This window comes from Polyodon spathula, chromosome 2 (genome assembly GCF_017654505.1).
Source record: "Polyodon spathula isolate WHYD16114869_AA chromosome 2, ASM1765450v1, whole genome shotgun sequence".
Lineage (NCBI taxonomy): Eukaryota > Metazoa > Chordata > Actinopteri > Acipenseriformes > Polyodontidae > Polyodon > Polyodon spathula.
The window spans coordinates 90,741,319-90,765,978 of NC_054535.1; positions in this window are offsets into that span (position 1 = coordinate 90,741,319).

The following is a 24,660-nucleotide window of genomic DNA, read 5'->3' on the forward strand; positions in this document are numbered from 1 at the left end:
CTCGAACCATACTCAAATGTTTTAATTAATCAAGCTCAAAGTCTCCACACTAAAGTACCATTTTATGTTTAGTCGGGCTTAATGCACACAAACACTATTAAAATAGTTTAGTTACCGTTCCTAGCAACGTAATGGACTTTGGGACTAAATACGATGGTATACCTTCATGCACTGTCTGTTTACAACCTTGCAAATATGGAGCCTACCCCCATGGAAGACATAGCGCTGCTTAGCAAGAACATTATGGGTTTGTTTTTTAACAACACAAGGTATCAGCGATGCAGAAGGCAGCAACGGTCTTGCCATATGTAAGCTTTGCATAGGCTCTGTCAACATGCTATAAATATGACCATGTCGCTCCATGATCCACCATTTTACAACATAAGCCTAAAAATAATACAGCAGTATTGACCGTCATTCTTAACTCCTTCAGGGACCTGTTCTGAGAACTGTATTTGTAATGTCCATGCGCCAAAAAAAATATCAGAAAGCATTTTGGGATATTGGAGGACACATATTAAATGTAGTTCAGTATTAGAGCATCCATCTTCTGAAACTACACTAAAGGCAAGGAATACAGTTTAAAAGGCCTAAAATACAGCTCTTTAAATATAGCTACTGGCATTAACTAGTGAAACTGTTGCTTGAATTGATGCATCACCAATCAATACAATGTTTCTTTTTTTTTCTTTTAGTATTAACTTCATATTTTTAAGAAATATGGTTATGCCACAGAGCAGTTTTCTTGAACCTAGTTTGAAAATCGTTAATGCTGTATGCTTTATTTATGGTGCTGTTTTTAAATGGTTTGATCTCTGTATATTGCCCACTGTCTCATTGACGGTGGGTCCCTGAAAATTACCTGGCTCCTCAGGTGGGTTGTGGTTTGGGAAGCCGTGATAGCCATTGTGATTGTACGGTATGCCATTCCTGTTTTTATTCAAAATCTCTTTATACACAAAATAGAATAAAAGCACATGCATCTTTTTGAGGATGAAGCAGGGATATTCAGCCTGGTTGAATGACTCACATAATGCAGTCTGGTTAAAGCATATTTCTGAACAGAACATGGCTGTTCTGCCAATCCCCATTCTCAACCACTTTTTATTCCAATCTTGCTTTAACAGGTTTGTACAACCAATTTCATGGTTTGCCTACTTTAAGATGTCTAATATTTACCCACAGGATCATAGAAAAATGAATGGCTTCATCATGGTTTTGCGATTGGCCTCATTGTGAAATTTCCTTTGAACTGTTATTTTGCCTGCAGGTCTTTCTTTTATATCTAGCCTAGTAAGTGGTTACTTGATACTTCATAAGCCAGAGTATTTGTCTCAATGTCTTTGAATTGCTCAACATCAGCAATGGAGTTGTTCTCCTTTCTGTCTATAAGCATGCCACCTAATGTACTTTTCCCTTTTACACAGCCTTGAATCATATCTCTTCTACACAGTGACAATGGGTAAGGGTCACTTACCCCACTCACATAGAAATCAGCTCAGGACCTAGAATGGCAAGGTTTAAGCTTCATACATCTCATCCAATCAAAAATGCCCCTGGCACTGCAGATGTGATGTTAGGGGTGTTATTGGACTGTTATTACCCATTCACGGTAATGCTGTTGCACAATATGTGTGTTATTTTGTCTGAAGTAATTTGACTTCGTTGTGCTCAGGATAACTCTAATCTTCTCAAAAACCCCTTGTTCACTAATGGTTTAATTTACAGAAGTAAATTGGGATGGCAACCATTACCAAAGGTTCAGCAAAAGGGCAATGCAGTGAAAATACAGTTGCAATCGATCTGTACATACCAATGGTTGTGCTTTATTAAGTAGACTAGAGTGGTTACTTTTTCATATTTTCAAAACCATATCAATACCACTGTGCTACCACATCAAGATCCCTGTGCAATATTTGCCCTCTATCCATTGTGTTAGAGTCAGCTAATATGATTATACACTGATATAACAGAACAGACCCCCAGGCTGACACAACACATCCCAAAATGTTAAAGGATGATCCTATCAAGAATTTGTAATACTGGAGAGGTATGTTAGCTGCTGTAAACAATGATTAAAGAGTCCCTGAACAGTAAACACTATAATGAGACCAAGCTAATGCTGCTATGTGACATGTTTGAAGAAATATTCTTCCTATTGTTAGCTTTTTGCCATGTGCAACCTTAAGTTCAAGGACAACAGAAACACTTGCTTGGTTGTCTTTTTAAAGTTATATGACAGAACAGAATCAGTTTTTTTGCACTCCCCATGCTTCTTGTCATGAGAATATATGCCACCTTCATTTCATGAAAAAAAGCCTTTCAGTGGTAATTCATTACACATTTAACCCTCATTCTGACAGAAACACATAGAGAGCTATTGGTAATAAATTAATATTGGCACAGATAGGTGAAAGGATATCTGTTTGCTGATATACAGATAGTTTTAAGATTATTTGGCATTCTTTTAGAGCATTATAGAACACCCTGTGACTTTACAGCACTGTCACTGCTTACAGTGGCTACCTCATGTGAACATCTGCGTAAATAATGTTGCAAATTTATTTTCACACTCAGTTGTACTATCAATACTTGCCCCTACAACACTTTTAAAGGATCTATATTCATGTGATGGAAATATAATGAGTTCTGGTTGTGAAGTTCTAGTCTTTGGACGGGCTGGCCAAACAGTTCATTTCCAGGGTTGGGAAGTCGGTCAACCTGGAAGAAGGCGAGACTCCATTGCAGGAACGTATTGACCTGGAGGGTAAACGAGATAGCAGCTGCAATCGTTTACCAAGGGGTCATGCATGATAGCATAAAGGGGCCGGAGAATTGTTAATCTTTTCCTTCGCTTGGGCTTTGTGTATTAACCTGGAAGGACTGACAGAGCTGCAGTAGTAACTGCCAGAGAACTGTCTTTGTGTGAAAAGAATATTTGTGAGTGTTTGTTTGTTTTTTTCCGTGTTGTTAGTAATTGTCTTGTTTGTTGAACCACCAGACAGCTAAACACGTTTCCAGAGCTGTCGCTTTTGGGCCAGCACAAACTGGAACAGCACTTCACAACTGTCACAAAAATTGCCTGTTATCACCCACCACGAGCACTAATACACACACCCTGGACTGGTGATTGTGTTTTATTATTGTGGGGCGGATAACTATTATTGTTTGAGACTGTAAACCTGTTTATTTGCCTCTGCGCAGTACACTTTGTTATGTATTGCCGGAGCATTTCTGTTTGGTCACCAGACACAGATTAAAATAAAGCTTTCCAAACCGGATTACAATTGTCTGTGATTACTCCTGTACTGAATCACCTCTATACCTGTGCACAATCACCAGCCACTTTGCCACAATTTTGCATCTGGATATTAAACTGCTACTTTGTGTAAGTCATAGTCACTCTTAATCAATACAATTGTTGAAACAGAGGTGGCTGAGGTAGAGTGGTCTAATTAGGGAATTGGACTCAAGAAGGGAGTTTACTGTACAAAGTAATTGATACCTTGAATGTAGTGGTAGTCACTATGCTTGTCTCGGATTCTTGGTTATGAAAAAAGATAACACCTTTCTCTTCATGAGCAGAAGTGAACAGACCCAGACTGAAACCCGAGGTCTGTTTAAGCACTACAAGTGCTGATATAACCCATTGTGGTGTAGTGGTGTGCAGACAAGGCAAACTCAAACTTCCCACACTTTTACTCTCACAAAACAAACACAGGAACAAATAAAATGTTTTAACAAAATGCCTCACACACAAAACACGACCAAAGCTACTGCTATCACTGTGTTACTTCTGTTTCTCTTACTATTTCTTTTACTTTGTCTCTGACTCCCTCTCTCCGTTCTAACTGAGCAACACACCTTCACTGAACCATCTCCGCCAAAACAAACATTTCCCTTTGTTTTTTATAGGACAGTGATTCATTTCATAGGTTCTAATACTGTTCCTACTATTATGCCCTGGCACTACTTTTAGAAAATGCTGTTACCATGAAGGTGTCGTACTGCTGCATTACCTTCGAAGAAATACCAGTAACCCAGAAATGAATAGAAAGGAGTTCATAATTAAAAAAAAAAATAATTCAAACTGTAGAGGAGACCAGGTGGTGTAGGAGCTCAGTGTTTTCATATTTCATCTCTGAATGCTTTGATTTTAATGTAGCTTAGGTCACAAATGAGTCTCAAGTTAGTGACAGTCAAGTACACATCATAGAATGAATATTGCACAAGTGTCATATTGCCAAATTGAATCTTTGAGTGAGATGGACACACTGGTAGTGGGGAATGCATTATTTTAAATGTCAGACTTGTGAACAATTGTCAGACTATGCTCAGAGTGGTAAGACCTGTGCTAAGGGCTACTATGTTACAAATACAGGTTTACAGAAAATGGCACACTTACATGGCTCTCCCTGGGATCCAAGCGGTTGGGCTTTTGCAAGGTGAGCCACTATAGACTTCTGTATATTTCTATTTTATAATAAAAAATATTAAAATGCCACCTTTTAAAGAATTTCTCACATTGTGCATATCCAAAGAGCAGGAACATTATTTCAGGTCAGGTAATGTGCCTTTGTGGAACTGTGGAGAGGCTCATCAAGGACCTGCCTACACCATGACTGATTATTTCCAGGGCATTCAGTTCCTTACCATTCATCAGAATTAAATGAACAAACACCACAATAAAAAGAAACTGCAGCGCATGACATTCCCAGCACGTCTTGTTCTAATCAAGCAGACTTTAATGATGTCCTCATGCTGCTGTTTGATTTGACTTCTCTTTTGTCATTGAAACTCAAAATCAAGGCTGAGGTTAATTTATGCCTTCAGGACAGTGGTGAAAAGTGACAAACGTCTACTCAAGCCTTGCCTTTGCACTTTTCACAGCAGTGCTGAGACAGTGTGAGCTGCATTGATTTTTATCTGAATGTTTAATATGGTTGCTCCAGTAAGAACTGTGCCCTCGACTAGACTATAATAACAGTTATGCAGTCACTTAACATGTGCACTCAAAAGTAAGTTAGCTGCTCTGCTATGTTGAAAACCTTGGCTGAATTTTGAAAGACCATTTGTAGGAAGAACATGCCTAGAATAGCTTCCATCAAGGTTATACACTTTTGTAGCTACATACATTTATCACACTGACAGGGACACTAATGCTTTTAGACCATGGCCTGCCTAGATTAGCAATTTCAAGGTGTTTTTATGCCTGTGTTCAAAATTACTAGTGTCCTTAAATTCTCCATATGGATTATCATCTTTATGGTGACATGCTAACCAAAATCTTCAAGGAAGTGTGCTAACTAAGTGTTTATAATCTACTTTCCACCCCTTCCTGTAGCATCAACATGGGAGGAAACACCTGCTGTTGAGTTCACTTGAAAAGATAGAATGCAGTTAGTATGATGACAAACAGTAGCATTGACTGGGAACTCATTCCAGTACTATGCTAATTCAGATGATAATCAATTCAAATAGGAATTGCATTAATCCATATATGAACCCGAGATTCAGAACTCAATTTTCACACATTTTTTAGTCGGGTCCATAATTGAAGACTGTGTTATTTGTGCTTCACCTTATAAGGAATATTGGCATTTTTGGTCCCAAGATAACTTACAATGGCCAAATTAATATTGTAGCGTACCGTGGAAAATGAAGGAAGGCGACACATACAATTTACATGTACTCGAATCCACGGCTAGGATGATTATTCCTGGCACCTATCAGCCTGGGCCACACCAAAAACAACAAACAGTCTTTCACATTCACACAGCAGCTTGTGTGAGCTGTCAGCTCTGTCCGCATTGATGTGGGCTTCAACTCTTATTTAAATTGTGTATTTTTATTATAAATGTTGTAAACTGTAAATAAATAACTCAGAATCCAAGGACGCTTACACACACTTGTATTGTTTCATAATTGTTCTAATAATGAGTTTAAATACAGTAATGTAAAACAATAGTAAAACGCAATGTTTGTGAGCCAAATTCCATTATGGGGGAAATGGGAGCCACGACCTTACAGTGTTATAACTTTTTATTCCTTAGTGTAACGGGTCACGTTACGTGGTAGCACTGTATATTAGGGCTGTCACTCAATGAAAAATTTTGATCAGTTAATTTAGGGCATTAGTTGATTAATCAATAGATAAATCTGTTCACATTTTTAATAAAGGTAAAGATCATATAGCAGCTGTCCTACATAGTAATACTTAAATCAATAAAATCTAAAAACAAAATAAGCCCAATGGGAATGTGGTCTTTTTAAATCCATTTGGATTATTATTTTTATTGTAAGAATCACTGTTGAGCCCTCTTGAGGTGTCGTGGGCTAGTCAACGAAACACAGAGGATGGAAGGTGCCCACTTGAAGACCCCAGAGATGTACCCTACTTAGCTCAATCCAGACAGTTGTCATGCTGATGCGCTAGGGAGACCGCACTGGGCTGATCCCCGGAGCCAGCATCGCAGCTCTTGTGTGTGCTGATGCACTGGGGAGGCAAAATGAGCCAGCATTACACTTCAACAATCAACATCAGACAGAAGGATATCTACATCATCAGATGGAAAACATCGCAAATGGATGGAGATGTAGATGGATCACATTAGTTTAATGCAAAGCTACGTCTTAGTTGGTGCTTATCTTGGTGAGAGCCGAGTTCAAATCAGCATGAAGTTCAACATCTACTCTCATGTAATGGAAATCTGTCCTATTACCCTAATGAAACAAATAGGGACCTGATAAATCACACAAGCTCCAAGGTCCAGAGCAGCACAGTTACGCATACTGTGTAACCACTCTGGGGTATCCCCTAAACAGCAAAATTGTTAGCAATGCACAAACACGGAAACAAAGGTTTATAACTAAATCAACAGTTTATTATGTTGGCCAGTATAAATGTGCCATGCTGGATTTTACCACAGCATTAACAGTTCTGGTTACAATGCACATTGAGTAACTTCTGGTTACAATGAGTAACTTTGCAGACACATGTTTGACAATCATTTAAATCAACGTAGATAAACATTACAGTTCCAAATACATATATACAGTACATCCGTAGCACAGTAATCCTTGTACAAAACAAGACAATAATTATGATTTTATACAACTTTTTATACAAGTTTAAAACCAGTGTCTTACTACTTCCTGGGAGAGAGAGTACGCTTCAAATCAGCACTTCTCTAAATAGCAGCACTCATTTTTCTTTCTACCCAAAATGCACGATTAAACTGTAAAAAATAAAAAAAATAAAAATCTGTAATCAACTCTTTAGTTGATTAATTGGTCTATTACAAGTAAATAAAAAATAAAAAAACAGGGAACCAGCTCCTTGAATTTCAGGCCAGTGGCTTAAGCAAGGACAATTCTACTGAGACTTCCCTGGGACTAAAATGAATGGATTTTATACCCAGTTTCCATTTCTCTACAGACCAGATAATTTGTGTATAAATCAAATTGCTTTAAACAAGAATAGATGTTTAACTTTACTTCTCTAACTCAGAGGCAGCGGTCCGAAGTAGGCCTGTAATCAATATGTTATGTAGGGTCAGCTGCAAGTTCAAGAGTCAGAGCTCCCTGGAGCCTACCAAATGGACTTATTTTATTAATTGAACAGTAGTTCAACTGGTTTCCATTACTAGTTCATAATTCCCAAGAAACCAGAAAAATTAGGTTTTCAAAGAGGTGCACAATGACTTTAAGTGATATCTAATGGGTTTCTGTATTTTTCTTAGAAGCTTTTATCCTTGAAAAAAAGGAATAATTATCCATAGATTAGATGAATTTTGACTCATCTAAAGACCTTTCCAAATGCAAATACTGAACAGTAAATGTACTAAATGTGTTTATATTATAATACTACTGTGTGTCACTTAGGTGACTGCTAGATTAAAGCATATCACTAGATGTCATGCTAGGAGTTATAAGAAGTCTAATTGAGAAGATTTTGTAACAGAATGTTGGTTACTTTACAGTTTATTTTATCTCACTTCTAGCAGCTCCCTCAGGTGCTTTATTAGGTAAAACGTAAAATCATTTTCAATGCTTCCCTATAGCATCTAACTAGGCTTTCAAGTTTTCAATTTATGGAATATACTGTACTTGGGCTGCTAGATATGTAACAGAGACGCTAGATGTACTTGGTTGAAAGCTCAGCTGGCTGCTATAGATAAGACACAATGCATGAGTTGCTTCTGTCAAACATAACAAAAAGAGAGAGAGAGATACATCAACAGCGGCCAAATGAACTGGATCTTTGCAATAAAATAAAACCTCTCCATTCTGCCATTCTAGGACCTTGTGACAGGGCTGGCTGATGTGGTGACGTCAGCCCAGGAGCAGGAACTGAGAAACACAGACAAAGTACTGCAATGCAAAGTGCTGCTGTGCTCTTTTTATTAAAGACAAAAATAAAAGGCTTGAACTAAATTTTTTTTGACAAAACAAGTTTTAACCAAAACAAAATCACGAACCCTAAACCCCGGTCAGACTGGGCAATCACCTGCAATAACCAATAGTTTACTTTCAGTTTCGTTTCTTTTCTTTTCTTTTTCATTTCTCCTCCACTCTCATTTCTTCTCTCAACACCCACCTACTCTCCACCCCAAGCAGGAAAACTGCAGGGTTTTTATACAGGTGATCATCTCCCGATTAGCAACAATTAATCAATCAATTAACTCGGGAGATTGTCACCTTCTGCATAAGGTTTTTAATGTGGACGGGGCTTCCCATCCACACTGTAAAATAATAACAAACATACAGCTTTGCCATCTATAAAATATACAAATACAAATTACACAGGGGCAGGGGTACCCCATTCTGCATAAGGTTTTTAATGTTGAAGGGGCTTCCCATCCACGCTGTAAAATAATAACAAGCATACAGCTTTGCCGTCCTATAAAATATACAAATACAAATTACACAGAGGCAGGGGTACCTCATTCTAAAATAAACAAACATTTTCTTGAAATAATAAACAATACATTTTAAATCACAAACAATAATAACACACTCGACTATTTGTCATCCTTTATATACAAATATATAAATTATAATACAAACACAAAACAATACAGGGGCGGAGGGGTACCCTGTTCTAAAATAAACAAATACATATTACTGCAGGGCTTCACCCCTGCCCCCCTGGCCCTGTTACAGACCTCTTTAAAAACATGAAGTTCAGTTATACTGAATGTCCTTCAGAAAACAGCCACAAAAAAAAAAAGTTCCATAAAACAGTCCTTAAAGTATTGTGAATAGGAGCCTCTGTATCAAGGGTTTAATTATAATATACAGGTATGCCATCATGGAGATGCTTTACTGCTCAATAAGATAACTGTTCATCGAAAGAAGGGATTCCATCCATGGGACCTTAGCTTATGTATGCAGTTGACCCAGTCTCTGCATTTTTGGCTTGTTTTGTCAAGCAAATTTAACTGTCACCCCTTTCATTGAAAAATTTGAAGTCAAGAATTTTTGAGTTGTAGATTTTTTCACTGTTGATTGTTTTCCAAGTAAGAGTCAATATGATAAAAAAAAATAAGTAATGTAATGCTCAGAAATTAATAATTTAGAAGGATGTTTTTTGTTATAACATTAGCAATAGCAGGGCATAACATTTCCACAGAAAGATTCAACAAATCCTGTTGAGTTCAATTGACTTTATAACCATACATTGTGCATCATTATCTACATCTAGGAACTTTGGAAGATTTAAAAAAAAAAAAAAAAAAAAAATTATGACACATTCAAATGTAAGCAATACACATATGGTTAATCCTACTAGAACCATTATCCATTAGCAAATCAGAGTAACATGCATAGCAATACGATGGATTTAGAAACATTTTGCACTGTGGTCCTGTGGCTGTAGTGCACAAATGGTAGGATCTTGGTCTTCCTACACCAGTTGGTTGCTTACCTGGTTGCATTGGTACCAAAGTAACACAATAATTGAGTAATGATTATGAATAATATTGCAAAGCCTTAGCCAAGGTATTGTTGTCAGTAACTCCCCTGTCCCCTGTCTTATATCACCTTATTAGACTGCCCCCAATTTATAATTGCTCACAGTGGGCAGTGTTGGGAAGTCACTTTTAAAAAGTACAGTACTAGCTTGCTAAACCGGACTTCGGGAGTCAGACAGGTTGTCCGAAATAACGAGGTGCCCTTTTCCAACCAATCGATCACAGTTAGATTAAACTCTGTGGAGTAGGAGTTGCTATACCCTCTTTTTATCATGTACTTGTTTTTGTGACTTAGCAGATACTTTTATCTGTTCTTCCATTTATTTTCGTCCTGTCTTTAGTGTCAGCATAACAGACGTTTTGTTATTTCAGTGTGTCTCTTTGGCTCATGAAAGTCACAATTACCTAGTGTCACATGTAATTTGATATTATTGGGGGACATACATTGTGTCCAGCGTATCCGAATGTACAGCATAACAGTGACTGTATTAGCGAAAGACAACTGTAATCCCTTACAGTTACAAGTTACTTCGACAAAATTGTAACTAGTTACAGTAACTTATTACTTTGAAAAACATTTAACTAGTTAGTCTCAGTTACAAATAGTTACTTCTCAGGCACATTTTACATTTGACACAGATATTTCTTTAAGTTTTGTCAAGCTGCAGCTTGAAATATATACAAAGGAAGGCTTTGTTATTGTGAATTCCTCTGTTAACAGAAGGTGCTCCAATAAAAAAATACTCTCTAAAACTGCTTTCCTTGTGAAGAGTAATGCCATTTAATACTTAAGGGCAATCTATTATCTACAGCCTGTCAAAACCAGACACGTTGATCATTCAGTTGGGTTTTAGTCCAAGGGAAGACTCTGCCAATAGGATTTATTAAGCAATATCTCCTGTTAGCACCAGACAAACCTCGTCATACCTGTTCACTGAAAAAAACTAATGGCCACATTTTAAAGAACCCTTGAGAGGGTCTTTACCTGCTTTATTATCAGCAATGAAATTAAGACAGAATTGATTAAACTAAATTCATCTTATGTTTTTTTAAAGGCACACAGTACTGTCATTATACACTGTACATAAACTTTTCAGCAAAATCCCCATCTGGTTTAAATTAGCAACAGTTCACCATCAACAATCATTTTCAACTGTGTAATATAATGTTGAATGTACTGTACCAGGAGAAAAACAATAAGGTTTGACAGCTCCTTTCCTTTACAATAGTCAATGTATTATTTGAAGGCACCAAATACAACGTGGGTTACCAAAAAATGAAGAATGAGCATAAAAAGACACAAGAGACAAAGTTGAAACTGTTTGTGATTTTCCTCACAAAACTTTTTTCTCTCCACTGAATACTGTCATACTTTTTGTTTATCCTACTCTTGCTAGACATGTGTAGTTTTGAAAGAAGCCCATGATATATATTTTCATTTTAAAAATGCATATCTGGTATTATACCTGCCCTCAGTTTGAGATATTTCAGTCTGCTATGCATTCACTTCCTAAGTCACTCTTAGGAGAATTAAATTCTCTTGTCTCCGCCCATTTTACACCAAATCCTTTCACTTCCTCTTTCTCTAATCCTACTTACATGCTTTTATACCAGTGACATGCTTCAACCTTCATAGTGCTGTGGTGAAATAACTTAGAAAGTTCGTCATGTATATATTGCAGAACTCAAGGCCACTCTCTCTTGGTGGATTTTTGAATATTCATGGATGCTACTTGGTTGTATTGTTAATGGCTATAGATTGGTCTTGATCTTCCCTGGTTATGCTCTATTGAATTGCACAACGTACATATTTACCAGCTCACTACTTCTGTGTTCTATGTTATGACAAAGTGATCAGAACTGGCATTGATGGATTATATCAATCAGCCAAATTCTGTGTTGTAGTATATTTCACTGTTTGTGATGCAGTCCGCATGTTTCACACCAAGCATTGTGTGGTAGCAGCTGGTGATCAAAGCTGTTTAGAGATCTTCAAAACAACTGCATGGTAAGGTTTGCATCCATGCAATAGGATAAACATAGGTGAGGGTGTCCTTGAAAGCTTGGATATGTTATTATGCTGGTAATAGGAAGTTGTGGATTAAGTTTTACCAGGTTTCCCCTCAGCCACAAAATTTAAATGTTGGAACCAGAGGCTTCATTTCAAAAAAATCCGGGGGGGGGGGCAACATTGTCAACATCGAACATTTTCTGTCCCAAATAGCATCATGAATGAGTAAGACAGGCAGTAAATGTTGTTGAAGCTGACACCCTGGGATCCTTCAAGAAGCTGCTTGATGAGATTCTGGGATCAATAAGCTACTAACAACCAAACGAGCAAGATGGGCCGAATGGCCTCCTCTAGTTTTTAAACTTTCTGGGGTTTACAATGACATAACGTGCTGATCTTTATCAACATATTTCTTATTCTTAAAATAAATAATATAAAATGTGCAATGCAAGTATTTATAAAGAACGGCACTGGTTTATAACACACTTGAAAATGTCCTTCCACTAAGTCTCATTTTATAGTAATACAGTGTGTAATGTTATGGTCGTCTTTTTCACTGAAACCTGTGTTTTTATAGTGGGTAAAGGCTTAACGCTAACCGAATTGCTGTGTTGCCAGCTTTTGATATCCCAGTTAAGTAAACATTTCACAGTTACATACTGTAACTACTGCTACATTAAACAAATAGCAGTACATTTATAGTATAGTAGCAGCTAGGGACATTAGACTACTCTCAGATCACTGAAAAAAGTTGTCATGCATGGGCTTTACAGAAAGAGCCAGGGGTAAGAATGCAGTTTAATTCTTTATCTTAGACAGTCCATTCAAATTGTGGTGATAAAAGTTATGAGAAAGTAATTGTTACATTAAACTTTAAGCCATCTAGAGACACATAAACATGATTTTGGATACTATCACAAGACACAACTTTAGTATAAACAATATTTTACTATAAATGTTACCACAATATCCTTCTAGCTTACCATAAAAACTGCATTCATATCTAAGGACAATCAAAAGCTACACAGAACATATGAATACATATTTTACAGTAATCATTGAATTCTGGCTATACATATGATTTAATCTTTTGACAATATTCAATTTGATTCAATTCAGTGTTATCATATATCAATGCTATTCGAGTCAAAATCAAAACAAATAAATCTTGTTGAAAGTAAAAACTTATTTTAATTGAAAAGTTACAAAAACATACGATTGTATTAGACTGTAAAAATTAACTTTCAATGTATAATCAAATATTAGACAAAGCGTTTAATATCATTATATCATACTCAGTTTAATCAGAATTAATCATATAATCTATTTATGCACCATGGAAATTCATAAGTTGTTAGTTACCAGTCCTTAAAAGTGAAGAAAGTAGAAACAGTCTCGCAATGAAGAATTACTGTATGTAGCTTTCTCCACGTGGTTAAAAACTTTTCACAGTTTAGAAACTTGATAACCGGTTTGTAGTCCTCTTCACAGTTAAAGGATTTTAAAGAAATACAAGATGGCTTTTTCTTCACAACTCCATGTCCCATGATGCAACAAAGCCACACACCAAGTGGTTTCCTCTTCCTGTGTGATTCAGCAGCACCAATTCAAGTAGATTAAAAGAACACTGATTTTAAGTAACGTCAGTATTCTTCTGTTTACTTCTTTGTGTATTTTAGCATACTTTTAGATTCGTAGCAGCAGTTTTGTACTAGTAAGCAAAGTTAAAAATGTTTATCTTAATCTGATTTCTAGGAAACAGTTTCATTGAAGAAAGTATATTTTTTCATGAAAAGAGATGATCAATTTATTTAATAACTCTTTGGAATGTTCAATTCAGCTCTGTTTCAGTCAGATGTAATATTGCAGCTTTTGTAAGTATCTTGTACAGCAAAGGTCAGTTTCTTTGAGAGAGAGTTTTATTTCTTTGCTTTGAGAGAGTGATTCTAGAATAGGTGTGTCTCTCTGATTATTGTCATTCAATTGGTCGATTCTCCTAGTCATTCCAGTGGTAAGCCATCCATCAGGTAATTTTATTGGCTGTTTTAAATGTAAGCAGATAACATCATAGCTTAAATCAGAAAGATACCTCTCCATCTTCATTCAAACAAAGGGTCCTAAATCTTACAAAATTCACACAGTGAAATAACTTTTCCCAAGCTATACATTTTTACTTAATAAATCACATTTCTGTTTTTCTGATGTGATTTTACACAATGCAGTACCAAAATAAATCATAAGCGTATGATAATTCATCATTTTAATGAATTAATTAGATTTTAGTCCATTTCCTGAATGATAAATGATATAATTTTTAGTGATTTAAGTAAGGCTTTTAATACACTACATTTTCAATGTTTGTAAATTTACAAGGTCACAAGAATATTGTTTTTATAACGGTTAATATATTTTGTGCGAAATACCAATGTACTGTAGCTTGCACGGGGGTAGGGGTCAGGGCTGGTAGGTGACGCAATCAAATATGAAGACATAAGTCCAATACCAGCTCCTGCAAGGGAGCCGGTTCTTTTGTACAACGGTATTGGCGCTATGATTCAGAGCGGGTCCTGGGTTCGCGTCCCACCTCCGCCTGTGAGAAACCCCTGCTGCAGGAACCAGGTGTGGTGTGGCTGTTACGGTTTCTTTCACCCTCTGGAGCTCTTTTTTTTTGCTTGCATCCTTTGCAGGAGCCCTTGAAAGGGCTGGCGTGTACCAGGGTTCCCGTGAAGACTGTTTCACGTTGAAGGGCTCCAAAGGTCACTGTCCCTTTTGCCAGATCTAGTTGCTCCCTCACTTGCTGAAGTAAGTCCAGCCCCAGGATGCACTGGTCTTGGATGTCGAAGGCAGTCTCTCTCAGGTGCAGCCGCGGTAGCCCTCTCCCTCCCATCGGGGATAGCTGCCCCATGACCTTCCGCAGTTGCACTGCCATGGGTGCCACTTAAGCCCTGCTGGTCTGACCAGCTTGCTGGAGGATGCCAGGCCTGGCCAGAGTGACGGTGGATCCCATATCTATCAGTGCAGTGCAGGGCACGCCCTGCATCCTGCAGTTCAGATGGAGATGCACTCCAATACTGGTTCTCCCCAAGATGACTAGCGTGCTGGTTGGTTGTTTGGGTTTGATGACTTGGGCCAATGTTTCCCCTTCTACATCAGCACTTTCTCATTTCCAATGAATGACTGGCTGGTTTTGGGCCATGGCTCCTGCCGAGGGCAGTAAAACGGATGTGGCCAGATGTGGTCGGTGGATAGTTGAGCTAGAGACTCCCCCACCATCTTATTGACCATGATTTTGCCATAAAAAAATAGCAAGAATTGTTTTAAACGTGACACATGAGATGTGGAAGATAATAGGTGGAGCTGTAGATTCAGGATGGTGATCACTAGATGGTGAGCCATGAGTCAAGTTTAACATAAGCTCAATGATGCAGATTGCATGATTGATTTAATGAATGCAGATATTCTTGATTTACTTGAGCGTAGACAGGGAACTAATAGGCATTTTTAAGGCTCTTTTAAAATCTGGGTATCACTGAAGATTTATCTTGTTTATGCTTTGTTGTAAAGGGACCAGAAATGTTCTTGTGTTTATTTGGAAACTAATGGATCAAAGATCTTTGGTCTCAGGTTCATTATTTATGTATGAAGCAGTCTGTAGATTCTAATGGACTGGGTTTTAGGGCACAGAAAGTTTCCCTATTATATTATAGTAACCCTATTGGACACAGGATTGTATTACATACAATTTCTATACACAACCCATGTTTATTGAATTATCAATAATGTGAGTTGATTTGTAGGTTTCACAGCTCATTAAGGTTAGGTGCTTGTCTGCCCTGTCTGCCCACTCTTCACCTAAAGGACTCATTAACCTTTTTGCTCTGAACATTCAACCTGTTTGAGGTCTGACTGACATACCGTGACTTTCAGCTTGTGTGTCAGAACAAACATCCACCGAAAGTATACCGTATTATAACCTTCTAAAACAGCTGAGAATCTAAAGCGTATCAAGAGAATAACATTTTTAATCTATGAAGAAATATACCCTATGATTACCTAGTCTGAATGTAAAAAATACGTTTTAAAATGTAATTGAAAATTAATTTTTCTATGGAAATGTCTCCATAAGTGTAATTCAGTGATATCCTACCTAAAAACCTTTGGTGATGTCAGTAATTTGGTAAGCAACCTATGGTTGTTTAAAACAGCTTAAAATGGGCATCTAACATCACAATTACATCATCGACGATGATGAAATGGCGATGTTAGATGCCCATTTTAAGCTGTATTAACAGTGGATATTTGTCCTGATACACAAGCCAAAAGTCATATTATGCCAGTCAGACCTCAAACAGGTTGAATGTTCACTGGAATAAAAGGGTGAAAGTGAAATGCTGTATTTTCATAATGTCCCTTTAAGCAAGATATGTTTGCAATTAATAAAATATAGCTATCATTTTGTATATTGATCTCAATTAGCTGTCTTATGCATTCAAAAACTGTCACAGTTATCTTCATGTTCATCTTCATCGGTTCACTTTCTTACCTGCTGACAATATTTTTTTTATCCATCAAATAGGTCATTTTTAAGTAATATTAAATATAGGTTTCAAGGTCATTACATCCATTCCATTAACCAAGATTAAATTAGACATTTAATGATTTTTCAGTGAATGGTTTTGGGGGATCATTTTGTTACCTTGTCCTGGTTAGTGTCTTATGCCACAAATAAAACAATTTATACATCGCTGTTGCTAACTTCTGACAAGCTTCCTTGCTTTTCTTCTGAGAAACATGCACTTGTATATAATGCGTCTGACATCAGGCAATGATAAATGCATGATAAACAGATTGCTATGTAAATCTATTCAAGGAATTTTCACACAATTGAATGGGAAAATGTGGCTCCATGCTTGGTGCTCCTCCTCAAATAGAAAACATTAAAATACAGAGCACATTATTTAAATTGTCTTTGAGACTTCTCTTGTCTACCTTTGACCTTGAATCCATGTTAAAATACAGAATTTAAGTCCCTGCTGAATAAAAGAACAGCATTGTTTCAGATACATTGCAGTTCAGTCAGGAAAACTCATGCGGTAGAAAGAACAATATTTATGAAAGTTTAGGCAACAAATACTATCTTACACATATTTTCATGTCTTTGGCCGCGCCCTACTAGGTACCACTGCCCATAATTTAGTTTGCTGATAGTAGAGAGGCTGACTATAGGGAGGCCATAGACTGGGGGGTAGGATAGCTGCCCTATCCCTTAGACAAGGCCAAACAAACAGGTGGAGGCTGTGGAGGAGGAGACGAACACTGACATACAACAAGGATGAATGGATTGAGGTAGATATAAAGCCTTTCCTAGCTGGTCATTGGGCATGTTTGTTTATTGAATGATGATAGAGATATTAGCCATTTGACGACTCATGTTCGTAGTGAGGGCGCATAATATAACGATTTAGGAAACGGTTAACGATTTAGGAATGGAAACGGATATGAGAATGGAGAGTACTTCACAAAAGACAATATCAGTATCTGCAGTTAGCAAAGACATGGAACTCCAGGTTTGTGTCTGCGACTGGAGCAACGGTCAGGGGGTTGAAGATTCATCAAGGGAGAATGAAATGATTGAGGGAGAAGGGACAAGGGCCTCACATTGATCAGTACGTCTTACAAAGTCAGTCAAGTCAGTCTAATGAAATTCAGCGACAGGAAGCAAAGGTGTGAATACAACTAGTGATGAACCTAATGATCCTTGCAAACCCGGTCAGATGAACCAGTGTAAGAGAGAAAAGAACCTCAACGGGCACAAGCTTGGAGTTAAATGGCCAAGACCTTGTGAGAAAACTGCATGGGACAAAGTAAACACAGATCTCTGTTTTACTTTGGAAAAATTAAATGGAACAGTTGAAAGGAAGCTGGATAAATTTGGGGACATCATCTACGCATATGGAAGCGAGAGGTTTGGAATTGAAAAAAAGGAAGGAAAAAGTACAAACTATTCCTGGAAAGTCTAGACGGCAGCAATAGAATGAACGCTTAGTTAGAGAAAGGAGGCAGTTGAGGAAGCAATGGAGAAAACCAGAACAAAGTCAGAAGGAGGGACTCCATCTGTTACAAAGGGTAATAAAAGATAAGCTTGCAACATTGCGCAGAGCTGAGCGCCTACGGAAACGCTACAAAAAGAAAGAGCGTGAGAGAACTAACTTTTATAAAGATCCATTCAAATTTGTAAAGAAGATATTCACCAGCAAGAAAAATGGCACACTAAAATCATATAAGATTGAGCTGGAGAGATATGTGGAGGAAACACATACAGATTCAAAAAGGCAGGAGCCTATGTCAGTTCCTTCAGACATCCCACCTATCAAACCAGCTGAATACCAAATAGAGGACTGTGCAACTAAATGGAAAGAAGTAAAGCAAACAAAAAAGCAAGGGCATCATCATCTCCAGGGCCTAATTGAGTTCCATACAGAGTGTACAAGAGTGCTTCTGGAGCAGGTGGAGTCTTTATACCAAAAGAAAAGGATTCTACAAGCAAAAGGATTTCTCCACTGGCTTTTACCATGGCAATGGAAGTAAATATTAGGGCATCAAAATGGGTAGTGGGAGGAGAGTGCTTGGATTCTGGAATGCAACTACCACCAATTCGAGCATACATGGATGACATGACAACAATGACTACAACCGTAGCCTGCACTAATCGGTTATTGGGCAAATTAACCAGTAACACTGAATGGGCACGAATGCAATTCAACCCCACTAAATCAAGGAGCATCTCTAGAATTAAAGGCAAAGTAGTAGACAAAAGATTCTACATTAATGGTGAGGCAATACCAATAGTGTCCGAGTAGCCAGTGAAAAGTCTAGGGAGATGGTATGACAGGGATCTAAAGGACACAGTTCGTGTGGGAGAAGTTAGACAGCAAGCAGTGGAAGGGTTGAAGAGCATAATCAGCAGCGCTTTACCAGACAAACTGAAAATCTGGTGCTTTCACTTTGGTCTACTGCCAAGACTGCTATGGCCACTGACTGTGTATGAGGTTTCCTTGACAACAGTTGAGAAGCTGGAAGCTTTAATCAGTTCATACGTCAGGAAATGGTTGGGAGTTCCATGCTGCCTCAGCAGAGTGGGACTTTATGGTAAAGGAATACTGCAGCTACCAATCTCTGCTCTAACCGAGGAGTTTAACTACACTAAACTCCGACTGGAAATTACATTAGTAGATTCACGCGACAAATGTGTAAGGGAGGCAGCACCTGTGTTGAAAACTGGAAGAAAATGGACGGCAAAGAAAGCTGTTGAAGATGCGAAGGCTACCCTTCGAATTGGAGATATTATGGGGCAAGTTCAGCATTGTAAAGGAGGTTTTGGTTTCAGTTCCGCTCCTCTTACATGGCACAAGGCAACCCCGGCTCAACGGAGGAAGCTGGTAGTCAATAAGCTGCAAAAGCAGGAGGAAAGGATCTGGTGTGTAAAGGCCATTTCCCAGACCAAGCAGGGAGAATGGATGAGATGGGAAAGTGTAGAACAATGCAAAATCGGTTGGAAAGACCTGTGGACAATGGAAGAGAGCAGGCTCAGTTTCCTCATCAGATCACATATGATGTTCTCCCATCACCACAGAAACTAAACCTCTGGGTGGGTGAGGATTCCTCATGTCCTTTGTGTTCATTACCTGCAACATTAAGGTACATTTTGACAGGATGTAAGGTGGGTCTTAGCCAAGGATGGTTTACTTGGTGCCATGACCAGGTGCTGCAATGTTTGGCCTTAGCATTGGAAGACAAGCTTAACCTGACAAAAAGTTGCCACCAGTTCCATCAAAGCATTACACACAAAACACAATATTCCTCCATCCAGGAGAACAACCACCAAGAAAAGGTGTTAAAAACAAGCCTCGCCCAGGACAACTGGAAGCTGCTAGAGACTGGAAGATGCTAGCAGATATTGGTCAATGGCTTATTTTGACACCTAAGATTGCCACTACTAACCTTCGACCAGACATTGTCTTGTAGTCTGGATCAGCACGCATTGTTCATCTGGTAGAGTTAACAGGGAAGATGCTGTGGATGAGGAAAAGAAACTTCGGTATGCTCAGCATTGAAGCAGAACAGTGTGGATGGAGAGTCCGAGTTTACCCAGCGGAGGTGGGTTGTCGAGGATTTGTGTCACGCTCTACAACCCGGTTTCTCAGAGACGTTGGGTTCAGTGGCCAAGAGTTGTGTCGCACAGTGAAGAACTTGAAGCAGCAGAAAGGAGCAGCAACTGGCTGTGGTTGAGATGGAAAGATTCTGGATGGGGATCTCATGCACAATAGAAAGAAAGCAACGCTGATGCACAGCTAAGTAAGCAGGGCTGAGCTGAGTGGGGGATGGAGGGGGATGATGCTGGGACGTCAGAATCACTGCTGAGTCCTCTTGAGGTGTCGTGGGCTAGTCAATGAAATACAGAGGATGGAAGGTGCACACTTGAAGACCCCAGAGATGCACCCTACTTAGTTCAATCCAGACGGTTGTCATGCTGATGCGCTGGGGAGATCGCACTGGGTTGATCCCCAAAACCAGCATCGCAGCCGATGTGTGTGCTGATACGCTGGGGAGGGAAAATGAGTTGATCCCTGAAGCCAGCATTACACTTCAGCAATCAACACCAGACAGAAGGATATCTACATCATCAGATGGAAAACAATGCAAATGGATGGAGATGCAGATGGATCAACATCTACTGGCATGTAATGGTAATCTTTTTATGTTTAATCTGTCTTAGTTGAGTTCTCTGCCTGAACCACCGCTTTGCTGAAGTTACTATTTTATTTTGCTGTTTGCTTTGTCTTTTTAGTTGACCCCTTGAGTTACTGTCCTAATCCTTTTCTCCATCTCATTTCTGTAGATGAAAGACACTACATCCTAGCAGTGTTTCTGGATTAAGTGTGGGGAGATTCTGTAGAGCTGCCACATTGCTGCTGCTGTTGTTGTTACTAGTAATGAAAATGGGTGTAACAGATGGTCACTGGAGCAAGTCTGCACAATGCTTGGGTCTGCAGTTCTCATGGTAACACTAACTGCCACGTCTGAAGGATTTAATTTTCTCCAGGACATGCGAGCTACAGTCATTTTCTGGCTGTCTAGCAGCAGTTTGTTTCTTCCCAATCCCCCTCGCCTCTCTCTCTCAAGAGAGAGACACTTTTTGTGTACTTGAAAGGCTCTGTCTCTATTTGTACTTTCCTACCATGATTAAAGAGATATGACTGATGCATTTACTGTAAAGTGCAGCACCATGCCCAGAACCTTAGCACTTGCAATGGGTTAAGGCAGCACACAGATAAAGGAAACAACCTTTCAAGGTGGGACAATGACCTTTTGAACAATTGGCTGTTGCATTTCTGGTCAGAATAACACAACATCACTGCTGAAATAGTGTTTGTCTTGAATTGATTCAGAAAACATCAGCAAGCACATTAGGAAGGGGCTAGGCTGGAGAATTTAAGGAGTTGTGAAGGACTTAAATATCCCCCAAATAGAGCCTGCTTCTTCATATGAGAATATTCTCATAAGGAAGTAGCCTTTTCAACTTTGAGAGCTAAATTACTTCTGTGATTTGATTATCTCTCAGCAGATCTTCAGGCATCATTTGTTGAAACATTCAGTAGGCCTTTAGACCCAGAGAAACACAACTTGGATACATTTAGTAGGAACCTACTGTGAACTGGAGACTCGCCACACAGGCTCGCTCAAGTTCTTTTGCCTTCTTTAAACATGACCCCACTCGCAGGATTGGAAGGAACAGCACTAATGCGCACTTTTAATTACAGAAAATAAACAAAATCAAAACAAACACCTAGCACTGTTTTGAGCACTAACTAACCACAACTGGAACCTAAACTATACAAAAGGACAGCTAAGCTGTTTACCTGTGAACACAAAAAAAGGCTTTTACACAGTACCCTTTTTTTTTTTCACCATCAACCAGGCCCTCCACACAGCAGCAGCCCTGAGCACACTGGTTGCTTTCTTTAAATACCCTGCACCTGGCTCTAATTTACAATGATAGCCAGGTGCAGGGGATAATTAACATTAAAAAAATTAACAGAAATCTAATCAAATTAAACCAATGTGCATTTGCACATGTTTTTAGGCAGGGAGGAATCTAACTCTCTCCCTGATATCTTACACAACATTCTTGCAATGTCACTGACTGAAATACAGTAAATCAACCAAAACACAAAACAAATTGTCAGTACTCCATAGATTGTCCATATGATATTCTAATATTGTTTCTGTTAGGGCTTTTGATAATTAATGTTAAAGACCCCATCCCCTTTTCCAAATTACACTTAAAACCATAGGCAGTGGGAGCAGGAGGGTGGGGGTGCACGCCCCCCAATGCGTCTCTTTTAGGCATGTAAGAGGTATATCTGTATATTAGAAAATTGACCAGATTTCCTTTAACCTGAAAAATATGTAAACATACACTTTTATCTATCTGACCTTTTTCTGCCGATGAAAGAAAATCTCAGTTCTAGTCACACTCTCTGAATGTTGTCTGTCAATCAGTGGCAATACAGTTAGCACAACAGGAACAGCACCGTCCCCAGTTTGAAGTTGTAGAAATCAAACAACTGGATGCAGACTGATTACTTTGAATAAACTTTATGAACACATGTGAACAAGTTACTGAACAAACAGCACAATCATCACTAACACGTAGTCTACTAGATATTTTTAAAGTTAAAGTTTTTTTTCTTTTTTTTTTACTTTAGCCAATACATTTTTGCACTTAATGGTAACTTGCCTTTACACAAATACACGAACATGCACTCAACTCCAAATTAAATAATAAAAAAATAAAACGATACAGATACAAAAAATACAAAGATACAAAAACCATGTTGTTTTTTATGTAGGAGGTACCTGAAGTGAAGATCTTCTTCTTTCAGTTCTACTGTTTAAATGAGATATTTCAAAGATTCACTTAAATGTACCAAAATGCTAACTGCGCCTGTGATTAACTGAAGTAAACTCCTTAGCCATGTTAGTCATGTTCAGTTAATCAACAAGCATCATGAGAATCTTCTCTCAGCTGTCGCACTGGATATTGGCAAGGTGAGGAACAACTGCAAGAGTAAAGGGATTTCAGAGAACAAAACATCTGATGATAGGACAGCATTAAACACGACAATTAAAGTGGTGACTTTTGTGACTTTATTGTCACTGATGATGATGAAACATTCCTATTAGCAGCATAAATCAAATCTGGCAAGGTTCTCAGCTGGTTTTCTAGACGACTAAAAGCCAAGTCTTTGCATAAGTGACCTTGATTATTTGTGGAGTAACTGCTCTGCAGCTGATATCTTGCGTTGGCATGTGAAACTAGCAGGTTTTCTTTTGTCCTTGCATCAGCTAGCAAAATGCTGTTTCAATTTCCCTGTTGTAATATCCAAAGCTTCAAAATACTGCTGTTTTAAGAATGCTTTTGGCATTTCAAATGGATGAGAATGTTGCATAATTGAAGCCAAGGCATGAAAAAAAAATGCAGAAATTTAGTTCTTGTGGCTTAAGGTACTTAAAAAAGCCATACAAACACGGTTTCATTTTCTTATTTCATAACAACACCGATCTGAAATTAAATCCAAGAAACATGAAAGATCTTGCCACGATTTAAGTAGGGCCTTAATTATTTTCAGCATTAACTCAAGAATAGTATTCAGGTGGGAACACTAAAAATACTAAGGAAATCCTGTCCCCCCCAATAGTAAAAATGTTTCGGCGCCTATGCCTATGCTTAAAAGTGATATCATTATTTTTTTTTAAACGAAAACTGTATCCCAGTGTGTTCTTCCAAAAAAAAAAAACAACATACAAACCTTGGATCCACCCCTCACAAAAAGAGTTATAAGCAAATATAGCCCAAAATGATCAGTAATTTTGCCTCCTGAGGCATGCTGTCCTGAAGGTGAGACATTTATTTTCCTCAGAAGGTATTGTTGATGGAATGAGCCTAGTTGTGTTGCTGTATTACTCCAGGATAAAGTATTAGTGGCAGTAATCTTTCTCGGATTAATGGCTTCTTTTTTATCTGCTGCTGCGTGCTCAGACGTCTCCTCTCTGAATAAGTCTCCTACTGGAATACTAATGACAGCTCCAGTTTACCTGAAATGATTCAAACACATCGCTTTGCTTTATAAAATAGGTGGCAAACACAGTGCCTATTTTGCATAAAGGACTGGAAAAAAGTAGCCAAGACAGAAATAGAAATGACATACCACACACATCTCTTTGAGCAAGGGGATTGGGATGCCTGGACAGCAAAGGGAATCTAAATAAGATGGCCACCTCTCTATGACCTCCTTATGTGCTGGCGTGTATATTTGTAAAAGGTTTCCCCTCACTGTCAACTCACTAGACCAAGGGTCAGTGACTGAGACTATCAAAGAGGCATCAGAGCTTTAATTACGGTATGTTTACTTCTGAAATACATTTCATTTCAATGTAGAACTTTTCATAACAAGGACATACGTCATTCAGGTAACCATGGTTACTGCTTGCAAAGCTCTCATAGGATACCAAAATCCGAAGACTAGAAGCATTAAAATCATAGACAACAAGACAAAAGTTGACTATTCTTAATGTAGACACATCTTTTAGGTAATGTGAATCCAGTTGTTT